Raw genomic sequence first — 12,861 nt, forward strand, 5'->3', positions numbered from 1 at the left:
TTACTAATTAATTAGCTAATTATGACTGATGAGACATAGAAAAAATGAAAGAGAACATCATTAAAAACATATGTGCCAATTTTCAAAAAAATGACCAAAAATCACTATACGCCACTATGGAATACAGCCGACGAATTGTGGTATTAAATGGCATGTGTATGCAATCTAAAGAATTGAAATGTATTGTTACATAAATAATGATGACTTGTGTAACCCTTATCTTCAGATATGGTACTTGAATTTGTGCTTTTTTGTAGTACAAACTTTTGTTGATACAATGTGGTGCATAATGGTGCATGGTGGTATGAAAAATGGTGAATGGCTTGTAGATGATATGACGATTTATGATACCGTCATCTTCAGTAATGGTACTAGAATTTGTGCTGTTATGTCGTACAGACTGTTTGTTTACAATGTGGTGCATGGTGGTATTAAAATGGTGAATGGCTTGTGTATTATGCAAATGCAAAGAATTGTAATGTATTGTTAATACAAAGTGAAATGTAAATGTATAAGAACATGTCCCTGGCATAGCGGGTGGTCAAGAGCATGAACCATTGATATGAATGATACAATTACCTCAAAGAATTGGAATGGTATTAGTCATCAAATGGAGACATGCTAAAACCCAAAATACATTTGTATTTTTGAAAATGTGCTACTTGAATTCAAATGACATAAACTGTCATGATAGAGTGAATTTTAAGTGATAAGTGTAATGTTTAATGTAGGTGACTGACCCATGTTGTGGTAAATAAAATGGCTGTGAAGAACTCATATAGTTGTTAAGAAATTTGTGACAAATTTCTGTTTGATACAAAATAAAATGTGATTAGAAAATATTTGAACCAATGTGTGTTTTGTTAGCTGTAGTTGTGATTGACCAAGAGCAGGAGATGTAATTCCGATCCAGCAAATGTCCTGATGAGGCTAAACTATAAAAAAAAAAAGCTATGTCTCAAAGCAATTGGCAGTTCCAAACACGAATGCGGTTGTTTTTTTAAGATTTTTTTTTAAAGATTTAAAAAAAAATTTGAATTAATTAATATGTCATTTGCTAGTGTTCTTTTTACTTAAAAGTACACAGCATAAAATTTAGGTTCTTTTACACAAAGAAAAACGGCAAAAAACTATAAAAAAAAGGAAACAAAAAATTATTTTGTCATTTCAACCGAAATGGACGTGCTAAGAAAAACAAAATTTGCATGGGCGCTTTGAGACGGGACTTTTTTTAACCTATGTATGAACCAAAAGTGAGTCATCAAATTTTTTTTGGTGAGGGCTCATTCCAGGCCTTGGGACTCGCTGGATATGATTGAGGGGGGGCACTATTTTTAAATAGAATTTGTCAAATTTTGATTCCAATGAGGAGGGGCATGCCACGCCCCTATAAGACTGTGCCACAGAGTCCATCTCAATCTCATCCGAGCAAGCACAGGCCATTTGTGTATTCTTGTATCTGCAATCCAGTCCAAGTCGGTGCAGAGTCCCAAAACTATAGTACAACCGGAGTCCAGCGAGTCTGTATCCAGCAAAAGTATAATGACATGTTGATCATCCAAATTCAAAATCACTGTAAAAAAGGCCACCAAATTTTAGGATCCGATCGGACTCATTATGTTTTGATGAATCCAAGTGTGTGAAAATATCGGAGCCAAAACATAATAATGATAAAATTAGATGCTTTACGCCCAATATTTATTGGTCTTGCTATGATTTTTAAAATATTGTACTCGACCATAGCTCTACCAATAGATATGGGCTCAATCGATCCAATTTTATATCATTACTTGCCCGGGTTCATCAAGTACCACCCCCCCCGAGTCCAATATGCTTCCCTCCCAGCTATTCCCCAAGTGGGTTCATATCTGTCCTTCATAGAAATAGTGGGTACTCGTTATGAAGGGGCTTTTGGCATGATAGGCCTATTATCACTTCTACTAAATGCTGCTACTCATCAAAGCCTGTTCAGCATCCGTACCTGTGAATGTCATCTGATAGGCATATTTGAGTTAATAGTGAAAACGAGGAATTTTAATTTGCGCGGATATTGAAAACAGCATTCGCGGGAAATTCACTAAACTGTAATTTAGAAGTCTCTTCATAATAAATAAATACTTCAAATCTAACATTTCTGCTCGGGATACGTTTTGTTTATTTACATAGTTTGGGAATCCCGAATCAGGATTCCCCGTGACGTAGCCGACCTCGCTGATTTGACTGTTTTAAGTTATTTACGAAAATGTGAAATAAACAATGATTTTGATAGGTAAAATAAAAAATAAATATTTTTCATGTAAAAATATTTAATTCTATCATTTCTTTATGAACGTAAGTGAGAATTTGAATTTATTGGAACATTTAAGATGGGGATGCGTGACCAAGGTCATAGAGGCTGAGCCGCAACTCAAACTTCCGCGAATCTCCGTCTGGCGCACGGGTTTCCGAATTTTGCACTGCTTAATCTTCGCACGTTGATATGATTTATGGCTGTCTTATCCCTTGAGAGTACTTGGAAACTTCATTATAGTGTTTATTATGACAGTGGCTACCTCTGGATTTACTTCAAATTTTGAGCAAATACGGGAAATATTTAAAAAAAAATTATTAACGCCACGAACATCCAGATTTTAGTGATTTCATGACATGACTTGCAGCCAAAACACGGCGATTTTTTCCGATATAATCATCTCGAAATTCCTCCTGAATACATTTAAGACAAGCATTGGAATGATATTTCACAATATAGGTAAGCAGTTTTGTAACAGGTCTTCCGATTTTGAAAGGAATTCACTGTGTTTGTGCCTTGGTGCATTATAAAATTTGCGACAGTAAAATTAAAAAATTTAAAAATGTGAAGGGCGCCATCATAGCTAATAAATCGCCGAGGTCACTCAATGGACGTCGTACTACATTATCAAGGTTACACATGCTTGTCCCATTCGTGCTTCACGCCTGTAATATGGCATTAAATATCGCGGTTTCTGTGGAGTACTTAAAGTCCCTCTTTGTATTACGTTGCACTAGGATGTCATACAAGCTCGTCTGACAGAACATAATTTCTTTAACCAAGTACCTTTTATCATAGTATCTATGAGTTTGTTTCCAAAAGGCGCTAAATCCAATAGCTGCCTTGTGTCACATTTTTATGCTATATTTTAACATTTTTAAAGTTTAAATGACATTTAACAATTGGAATGGATATGTTAGTAACTCTATCTTATTTTCTAACTATTTTCAAAATCATTTTGTCCCCTAAAATTCTCTAATGCAACGTTTTAAAATAGCTGCCATTGGATTTAGCGCCTTTTGGAACAAAAAATATTATTTTCTTTTATATTTATTGTTTTTGTCTTCGCACGTGGGAGGTTAAAGAGATTTGCAATTATTTTTTTAAAGATATCCAAAGAATTGTTAGAACTATTCTAGTGGTCCAATGTTATTAGATTGGCAAGGTTACTGCTACCCTTAGGAATATCTGCAATTGAATTTTACATAAAGCAGCCGTTGGATTTAGCGCCTTTTGGAAACAAACTCTTCATTATTATTAAGAATATAATGTAAGCCGGTAAAAGAGTATGCATTGTATGTCCCAACTATGTCAAGAGGAAACCCGGACGTCAACGAACCTTGTTCTGGAAATACATCCAGAGTCTTTGGGGGGGTATGGACAGCATGCTGAGTCAAGGGCAGCTATCAGCAATGGCACAAGACCGATGTAGCTGGAGGAAACTTGAAGGCGCCTGCTCTGCAGCCGAAGGATGCCCGAGAAGGATGATGATGTAATAATATACACCGCTATACTCACTACGAATACAGAATAGCCCTAACGTAGAAACGCAAATACGTAAAACCTCAAATAAAGATAGTCCGCACCCATCTACACCAAAGCCTGATCTTGTTATGTAAAATTGATCCATATTGTCGTCTGCAGACTCTTATTAGCTCCAATTTGATACCGAATTTTCAAGTAAAATGTCGTTGTAATCATTTTGTTAAACTAACATTCATGCATAAAAGGTTATCTGGGTCTAGCAGCCAAGTAACCCGGATTACACGAATACCTTGAAGTACAGTTGTCACGGTATAAGTTGCACACTCAATAAAAAACCTTACCCAATTCGTATTTCCCTACATAATAATAGGAAGCAATAACATTGACATCGTACACAGAGGCTTCTGAAAAGGAGAGACGTGAGAACGGAGTGTTTGATTTCTTTAGATCCGTCTACGTGTGATGTGATTGTATTACATTGTATACTGGGCATAGTTCTTGAAGCAAATGGCTTGTTGAGGTTTATTTTCAAAGTTTGAGAGCAATGCAAAAAAGCTACTTTGTCAAGGACAATGAATTTTGTTCTCTCTCTTTATAGACAATGTACAAAAAGAGAGAGAGGGAGAGAGAGAGAGAGAGAGAGAGAGAGAGAGAGAGAGAGAGAGAGAGAGAGAGAGAGAGAGAAAGATAGAGAGAAAGAAAGAAAGAAAGAAAGAAAGAAAGAAAGAAAGAAAGAAAGAAAGAAAGAAAGAAAGAAAGAAAGAAAGAAAGAAAGAAAGAAAGAAAGAAAAGAAAGAATAAAAGACAGAAAGACAGAAAGAAAGAAAGGAAGAAAGAAAGAATAAAAGACAGAAAGAAAAAAAGAAAGGAAGAAAGAAAGAATCAAAGAAAGAAAAAGAGAAAGAAAGAAAGAAAGAAAGAAAGAACGAAAGAAAGAAAGAAAAAAAAAAAGAAGGAAAGATATACAAACAGATAATAAAAATAAAACAAACAAATAAAAAATACGTTGTTCTTAGCTTAATTAAAGAAATAAATGTTTCAATCCCGAACTGTAGCAACGATTTAAAGCGTGTATATGCTACTCTCAGCTTTCATTTCTGCATTTCACTTCTGCTGCATATATCTCTGAAGATGGATTGGAAAAATGCATCTACTTGCAGTATGTGCAACTGTGGCTGCTCTGAGATCTTTGGAACCATCTTTGAACTGTTATAAATTACATGAAGTATGAGTGCAGTTGTTCAATTAAGGTGGTGGTAAAAGCTATAATTACTTATAATTAAGATAAGAATCTCGCAAGTCGCAACCATTAAATCGGATACGTCAAGTAACATCGTAGCAATCTCTGTTCTGCATTTGACGGAAATTTTGTTATTTGATTACCAAGGCAGACTTTGAAGTCATTCCCAGTAGCATAAAATGCTTCGCAAATATATTTGCACCGTATACATCACTGTAAAACTATTTCCGTAGCTTATACAAAAGTGTGCGATGTCGGATGGCATTTTAAGTTGGCAGAACGAATGTGTGTAAGTTGTGATTTTTAACATTGTAAACACTAAAGCAGGTGTGTTGAGGCTATGGCAGAATATACAAAGGCGTCGATTGATTATGTCAGATTATTCATAGAAAATATGTTAACAAAATTTATTCAACAATCAATATACTTTTTTTCCATCGTAATTCTTCATCGTAATGTTTCAAAATAATGAATGCTGGTCGCCTTAAGGGATCTGGAATGAGCGTTTGGAGCGTTTCGACAGTATTTTTTGTGGGACATGAGAGCACATCAGACATATCAAATTGTATTCTGAATACGAAGAATGTCTTTCTGATATCAAATAATTTTCATTTTTGAAATTCACGATATAATACAAATTTTATGACAAATTATTAAAATTTGATATTTTTCACATTTTGATATATAACAGTCAATTTTATAAATCTAATGATATATTCTTAAAGTGTTTGTAGCTGGGAGGAAAATCCGACGATCATTTGAAAATTTTGACCTTTCATATTGAAGATATGGATTTGTTCTCAAAAATACCTATTTTTTTTTGTGTTTTGGGGAAAAATCCATATCTTCAATATGAAAGGTCAAAATTTTCAATTGATCGTCGGCTTTTCATCCCATCTACATACACTTTAAGTATAAATCATCAAGATTGATAAAGTTTACTTCGAGTACTGTTAAATATCAAAAATATCAATTTTAATCATTTGCCATAAAAGGTGTATTACATTGAGAATTTCAAAAAATCAAAAATTATTTGATATCAGAAGGACATTCTTCGTATTCAGAATGCAATTCGATATGTCTGATGTGCTCTAAGATCCCACAATAAATACTGTCCAAACGTTCATACCCCATCCCTTAACGCAAAAACTTTGAAAATTGCCTGACATATTCATGCAGACATCGCTTGTAAAGACATTTATATAAAATAATACCATGGAGTGCTCTTTATGCTTACCTTTATTCTTTTATTTAAAAATGTCAATAACAATTTATTTCGTTTTATAATTGTGTTGCATAACTGAGACGTTGACGGGTGGAGTGTTACTAAATTTGATAGTCTTTTCAATATCTGGCCACGTAATGTGTAATAGAATATCAGAGATCTAAATCAGAATGAAGTTGGAAACATGTAGCGTTGTTAAATGGAGCATAGAGAAGTCTAGAGACATATCAATTAAATTATGACATGTGACAATGTGTTATTGACAACCTGGTCGTTAAAGATTAACTTGATGTAATATTACTTGTAATAAAATGCCACTTCAGTTTGATTTGCATGATTTCTAGACTACTTGACTTGCTCACTCAGCGGAAAATATTAGCACAGTTCTCTTTAACGAGTTTCAGGCTCGAAAATACGGTTGCGAAATGTATTATTCGACGTTTGGTATTCGTATGAGAGGTGTAAAGGACAAAGGTGGCGAGGTGCTCACCGATGACAAGAAAATAAAGGACAGATGGAAAGAAAACTATGAAGAGCTGTATAATCAACCCATCCCATCCGATACAAGTATCTTACAGTCTCTACCAAGTACTTCAACAGAAGACATAGAGCCCCACATTCTCAAATCTGAAGTGGAACTGGCCATCAAACGCCTCAAGGGAAATAAAGCAGCAGGAGAAGATGGTATATCAGCGGAAGAAATCAAGGCAGCAGGAGAAGCTGGATGTAATGCTCTTCTAAAACTCTGTAACAAGATATGGGAGTCTGAAGTAATTCCTGAGGACTGGGGAAGGCAATCATTGTCCCCATATTTAAGAAAAAGGATAAAATGGACTGTGGAAATTACAGAGGTATCAGCCTCCTGAGCTTGGCAGGGAAAGTATTTTGCTCGATCATCCAATCTAGAATCCAGAAGAAAACTGAAGAGATTCTCTCAGAATCTCAGGCAGGATTTAGAGCAGGCAGGAGTACAGTGGACCAATTGTTTTCCCTACGACAACTGGCTGAAAAATGCACGGAGATAGGGAAACCACTATACTTCTGCTACATCGACTATCAAAAAGCTTTTGATACTGTTTGGCAAGAAGGTCTTTGGAAGGCTATGGACCACCTAGGCTACTCTAGAAAAATGATTAGACTTCTCCAAGCCTTATATAACACCTCTAAAAGTGCAGTAAGAGTGAATGAAGAGCTGACAAACTGGTTCACCACTCAAACAGGAGTCAGACAGGGATGTATTCTCTCCCCCCAGCTGTTTAACATCTTGCTGGAACTGGTCATACGCCTAGCTATTGAAGATGTCAGCATTGGAATTACAATTCAAGGACAGCTCATCAACAACCTGAGATTTGCCGATGATATTGTTTTACTGGCCGACTCTGAAATTAACCTCCAAACTCTAGTCGACAAAGTACACAATGAAAGCATGAAGTTTGGTCTGACCATAAACATCGCTAAAACCGAAGTCCAGGTGATTGGTAGAGAAACAGCAGAAGCCACCATATCCATTGGAAATTCCATCCTTGAGCAGGTGGAATTATTCATCTATCTAGGTGGAGTGATCACTGAAAAGGCAAGCAGCGAGAAGGACATCAACAGGAGAATTGGCTTGGCCATGGGCATCATGCAAAAACTCAACCCCATCTGGAAATCCAAAGAAATATCCACCATAACAAAATTGGAATTGTACAAAGTACTGGTGCTTTCTATAGCAACCTATGCCTCTGAAGCCTGGACAATAAAAAAACGTGATGAGCAGCGACTTCTGGTATTTGAAATGGCTTGTCTCAGAAAAATCCTGGGTGTTACTAGAAGGGACAGGATTAGGAACACCTCAATCAGAGACACCCTTGATTACCAGTTCACTGTAATGAACAAGATCCGTGCAAAACAGCTGTCCTACTATGGCCATGTGAAAAGAATGCCTCCATCCAGATATCCAAAAATCGTATTAGAAGGAAGAATCACAGGGAAACGACCTAAAGGAAGACCCCCAATGCGCTGGATGGACAACATCAAAGCAAACTGCAGTGCAGTGGGAATCCAATCCGTAGTAGAAGCCGGTCGGATGGCAAACAACAGAGCTGAGTGGCGAAGCATAGTGGCTAGGCAGCTATCTCCAGGACCTACCTGTGTCATGGGAGGAAAGCTTTAAGTGTGAAGTGTGTAAGTGTGGTATTCGTGTTTGAAACTGTTTTAATCTGGTACATTGTGCGTATTACGTTTTGTTACCTGGAGATATGTGATCATGTATCACCTCTTTTTTTTAACCAAATCGATGGTAATAACTCTTGTAGTGAGGGATCAACATTTAACCACAAATTGCCCCCAGGCAAAACTCACTTCCTGGGAACCAAATACCACACAAGGTCATTTTTATGTAACTCATTGACCATTTGTGTTACACTGCCTCTAGCTATAATGGCATCCTTTTGATCTAGTTTTAACTCATTGACAGATACGAACCTCAGGAGTGAATTCAATTTTTGATCAATTCTCTCCAGGTAGTAACTCCAGGTAGTTTAGACTACCCATGCCCTACAACACACATATACCAGAAATATTACACAGTCATTCAATTGAGTAATCATCGTTTACAACTTTTTAATGAAATCAGTACAAAATATTTTATTATCAATCTTCCGTTTCCCATTTTTTTCCCCAGTTCATAAGTCGTTTTTTAGCAAAAGTGACAACGCAGTTTTCCTGTAGTATTCATACTTTTGTGATTATTACTTTTGAGATTGTATATTGAGACTGTTTATGTCTACTTCAAACAACACATTATATTCAGACGCCTCCTAAGCGATAGGCCATGTCGTTGTGAAGATTATATGAATGTAAATAATACACTTAATAATTATAGGAAACTGGTAATAGGACGATGAAGACCTTGACCTAGTCATCGTCACCCTTTAGCTTACTTGTATTTTTTACTTCATTCGTCAGCGCCATATACGGGGCGCCATATACTTCCCAAATTAACAAATGAGCTGCAACATTTCATATGAGAAAAAAAAAGTTCCATCAATTTCACAGGTCAAACTGTCGCTAAATACTTACGAATTAAGGGGAAAACTTGACACCTAGACACATACAGATTATAATCACCTTCATGTTCGCATACGTGTTAATATTGATTTCAGTAATAGCAAAAAATATTAATCATGGTAGACTCGACAATGTGTAAGAACTAATATCATGAGCATTTTTGGGAAGACGTCAGGGATTAGAAACTCCATATAAAAGACAGGTCAGACGTGCACGTGGTAGTATGGCAATTGTAAAGGAGATTTCGAATTGGCTTTAAGGGCTCTGGTATGAACGTTTGGACAGTATTTATTGCGGGACATTAGAGCACATCAGACATATCGAATAGCATTCTGAATACGAAGAATGTCCTTCTGATATCAAATAATTTTGATTTTTTGAAATTCGCAATGTAATACACATTAAGGCAAATGATTAAAAATTGATATTTTTGATATTTAACAGTACTCGAAATAAACTTTATAAATCTGATGATTTATACTTAAAGTGTATGTAGGTGGGATGAAAAGCCGACGATCAATTGAAAATTTTGACCTTTCGTATTGAAGATATGGATTTTTTGCCCAAACCACCAACAAAATTTAGGTCTTTTTGGGAAAAAAATCCATATCTTCAATATGAAAGGTCAAAATTTGCAATTGATCGTCGGCTTTTCCTCCCAGCTACATACACTTTAAAAATATGTTATTAGATTTATAAAATTTACTTCGAGGACTGTTATATATCAAAAATGTGAAAAATATCAAATTTTTATAATTTGTCATAAAATTTGTATTATATCGTGAATTTCAAAAATGAAAATTATTTGATATCAGAAAGACATTCTTCGTATTCAGAATGCAATTCGATATGTCTGATGTGCTCTCATGTCCCACAAAAATACTGTCGAAACGCTCAAAACGCTCATTCCAGATCCCTTAAACAAAATAATGCAACTCTTTAGTGTACACACCACACAATGGCATTACATTTATAGACCGTTCGAAGCTTGATCCAGGCCGACATTTCATTATGATTCGAATCGTTCTTGAAGATATCCGTGCTACTACAATATTAAAAGTATTGATACGTACTGCTAAAAAAGAGTTTGAAAGTTGACTTGTACGTGTATTTCAATGGACGATTATTTAGTGAAGTGCCTATTCAGGCGCCTATCCGTATTGCCTATAGACGTTGCATTGGATTATTGAAATTTGTTGGATCTTTCACGGTAAGTCTGTAACTAATAGTTGCTTTAAATGAACTGTAGGATAAATCATAGGAAAATTCATAACCAATATGTAATTACTGCGTTTTTTATCTCTCTGTGGAAACGTTGAATCAATGCTGATCCCAAAAATCGGTTGCTCTGAACATATATCAGTATTATACAATTTTACAAACTACTATACTGCGCCAAAAAGTATTCTTACACTTGGAAAAATAATCACAATTTCAATACTGAACCATATTGGGGTAATTTGTTTTTTTAATAGATGCACTATGTAATCCGGTACATTATGACTGTGACACCCTATTGAATCCAATGTGACGTCAAGAAGCAAAGGTACAAGCATTTGATTAGACGAAGGTCCCGTTTTAAAAGTGACAAACTGGCCTATTCAAAACTCCACAGACTAGACATCTGTTGTGAGAGTGGTGAATGGCTAATTTGAAAAACTGAAAAAAAGAGCTGAAAAATAAAATGAAAGTTATGAAAAGTACAGAGAAGTAAAAACTGAAATACAAACTGCTTTGAATAAAGTTCCATTGAATGAACTGTGTTGCCTCTTTGTTGCGCTTTTTTGAATCTTTTTGCGCCTTGTAAAGGGCAGTTTGTCACTTTTAAAACTGGACCTCCGTCTATTCAATTGCTTATAACTTTACTTCTTGATGTCACAGTGGTGTCATAATGTGCAGGATTAAGTAGCGCATCTATTAAAAAACAAATTTACCCGAATATGGTTCAGTTTTGAAATTATGATTATTTTTCCAAGTGTAAGGATACTTATTTGGCGCAGTATAAAATACATCATTATACTAAAATACTGACAGATAAATAAAAGAAATTACTAAACTAGTTACGTGTATATTCAAACTGGCAAGATGTATAATTTATAAGGGACGCACCATTAGACTTCAAGGGGGGTGGGTGGAGGAAGTTTGGGTCGGGGCCAGATTTTTTTTTCGTCGCCAAAGGCGACAAGTTTTTTTTTTTAATTTTCATGCATTTATACAGTTTGGTGAGGAAAGGTTTTTTTTTTAGTGTTGGTAGGGAAAGTTTTTTTTGCTCAAAACTTCCTCCCCACCCCTTGAAGTCTAATGGTGCGTCCCTAAGTAGAGTTACTGCCTACACTATCGAGTTCTCGAAAATGTGTTCTGCCATTTCAATGTTAAACTAGGCTCGGGTTGTGCTACATCAATACGCAATAGTAATCACATGCTTACAAATTAAGTCAACACTCCCATCTAGCTTCAGATTGCCACTTTGAAAACATTATTGATATCACGTATGCCGTGGAGAGAACTTATGTCGACAGAGTTGCTTCTTACATTGTCAAGGTTATGCATGCTTGCCACATTCATGCCTTCACCCCTGTGATATGGCATTAAATATCACGGTTTATGTGTGTACTAAGTTCCTCGTTGCATTTCGTACACTAGCATTTCAAGAGATGGCTTAAAGGTGGCGATGACTGGGTCAAGGCCTTCATCATCTTATTACCAGTTTGCTATAATTAGTGTATTTTTAGTCTTAAAAATAACGTGGCCTATCGTTTAGGAGGCGCCTGAAAAGGCTTATGTGAAATAATGTATCGATAGCTTCATTTGTTGTCAAGGCATCCATCTTATACACATTGCAGGATACATAAACAGTCTCTACAGAACAGAAAATTACGTGGAAAACAGAAGATTGGTATACATATTTTGTACCCATTTTATTACAATATTTTTTTTAAGTTAAATAAAATGTATTTAATTGCCATCTCTCCTAAATGATTTTTGATGCTTGTTTGGCGATTGAATGATCGTAATATCTCAAGTCGAATAATTGTAAGGGGTAATCCGGGGCATGGAAAGTCTACACTGATCTCGAATTTGTACTGGGCGATTCCTCATGTAAGTGTATAGAAAATTCGTACCAGATTAAAACAGTTTCAAACAAGAATGTCAAACGTGAAATAAAATGAGAGCGTAGAGATTTACATTCAGTAATTGCAAAGCACCACAAGCGTACAGGACATGATGCTGTCACTGACAAAGTCGAAGGGCTCGGCAGAGAAGTAAAGTATTGCCAAGGAAAGTAGTAGGAGCGATCAAGATTGAGACCAGCTAAATATGAGGTTAGTTTGGTCAGAAACCCACATACAGGCGACAACATTGGAGGATGATTGTATGGACCACATCCCGTGGCAAATGGGAAATTTATCCCCATCCCCAGTCACACCCTTATGGACCAGTCCCAACCTTAATACGGACGGGCCCGAGATCTTTTCAAAATCTATGACAGTTTTCTTCTAGAAACATATTCCAAAAGGTCAAAAAAGGTCACCAGTCATTCACCAGTATCACAACGCCAATGACGGACTA

The 12,861-nt window shown here is 36.0% G+C and overlaps 1 protein-coding gene across 2 annotated transcripts in view; it reads right to left on the reverse strand.

The window, feature by feature from the left end:
• Positions 1-12,861, reverse strand: part of LOC140163051 (uncharacterized) — a 396,194-nt gene that overhangs the window by 55,267 nt on the left and 328,066 nt on the right. The window lies entirely within an intron of this gene.

The sequence above is a fragment of the Amphiura filiformis genome, chromosome 10 (genome assembly GCF_039555335.1).
Source record: "Amphiura filiformis chromosome 10, Afil_fr2py, whole genome shotgun sequence".
Taxonomy (NCBI): domain Eukaryota; kingdom Metazoa; phylum Echinodermata; class Ophiuroidea; order Amphilepidida; family Amphiuridae; genus Amphiura; species Amphiura filiformis.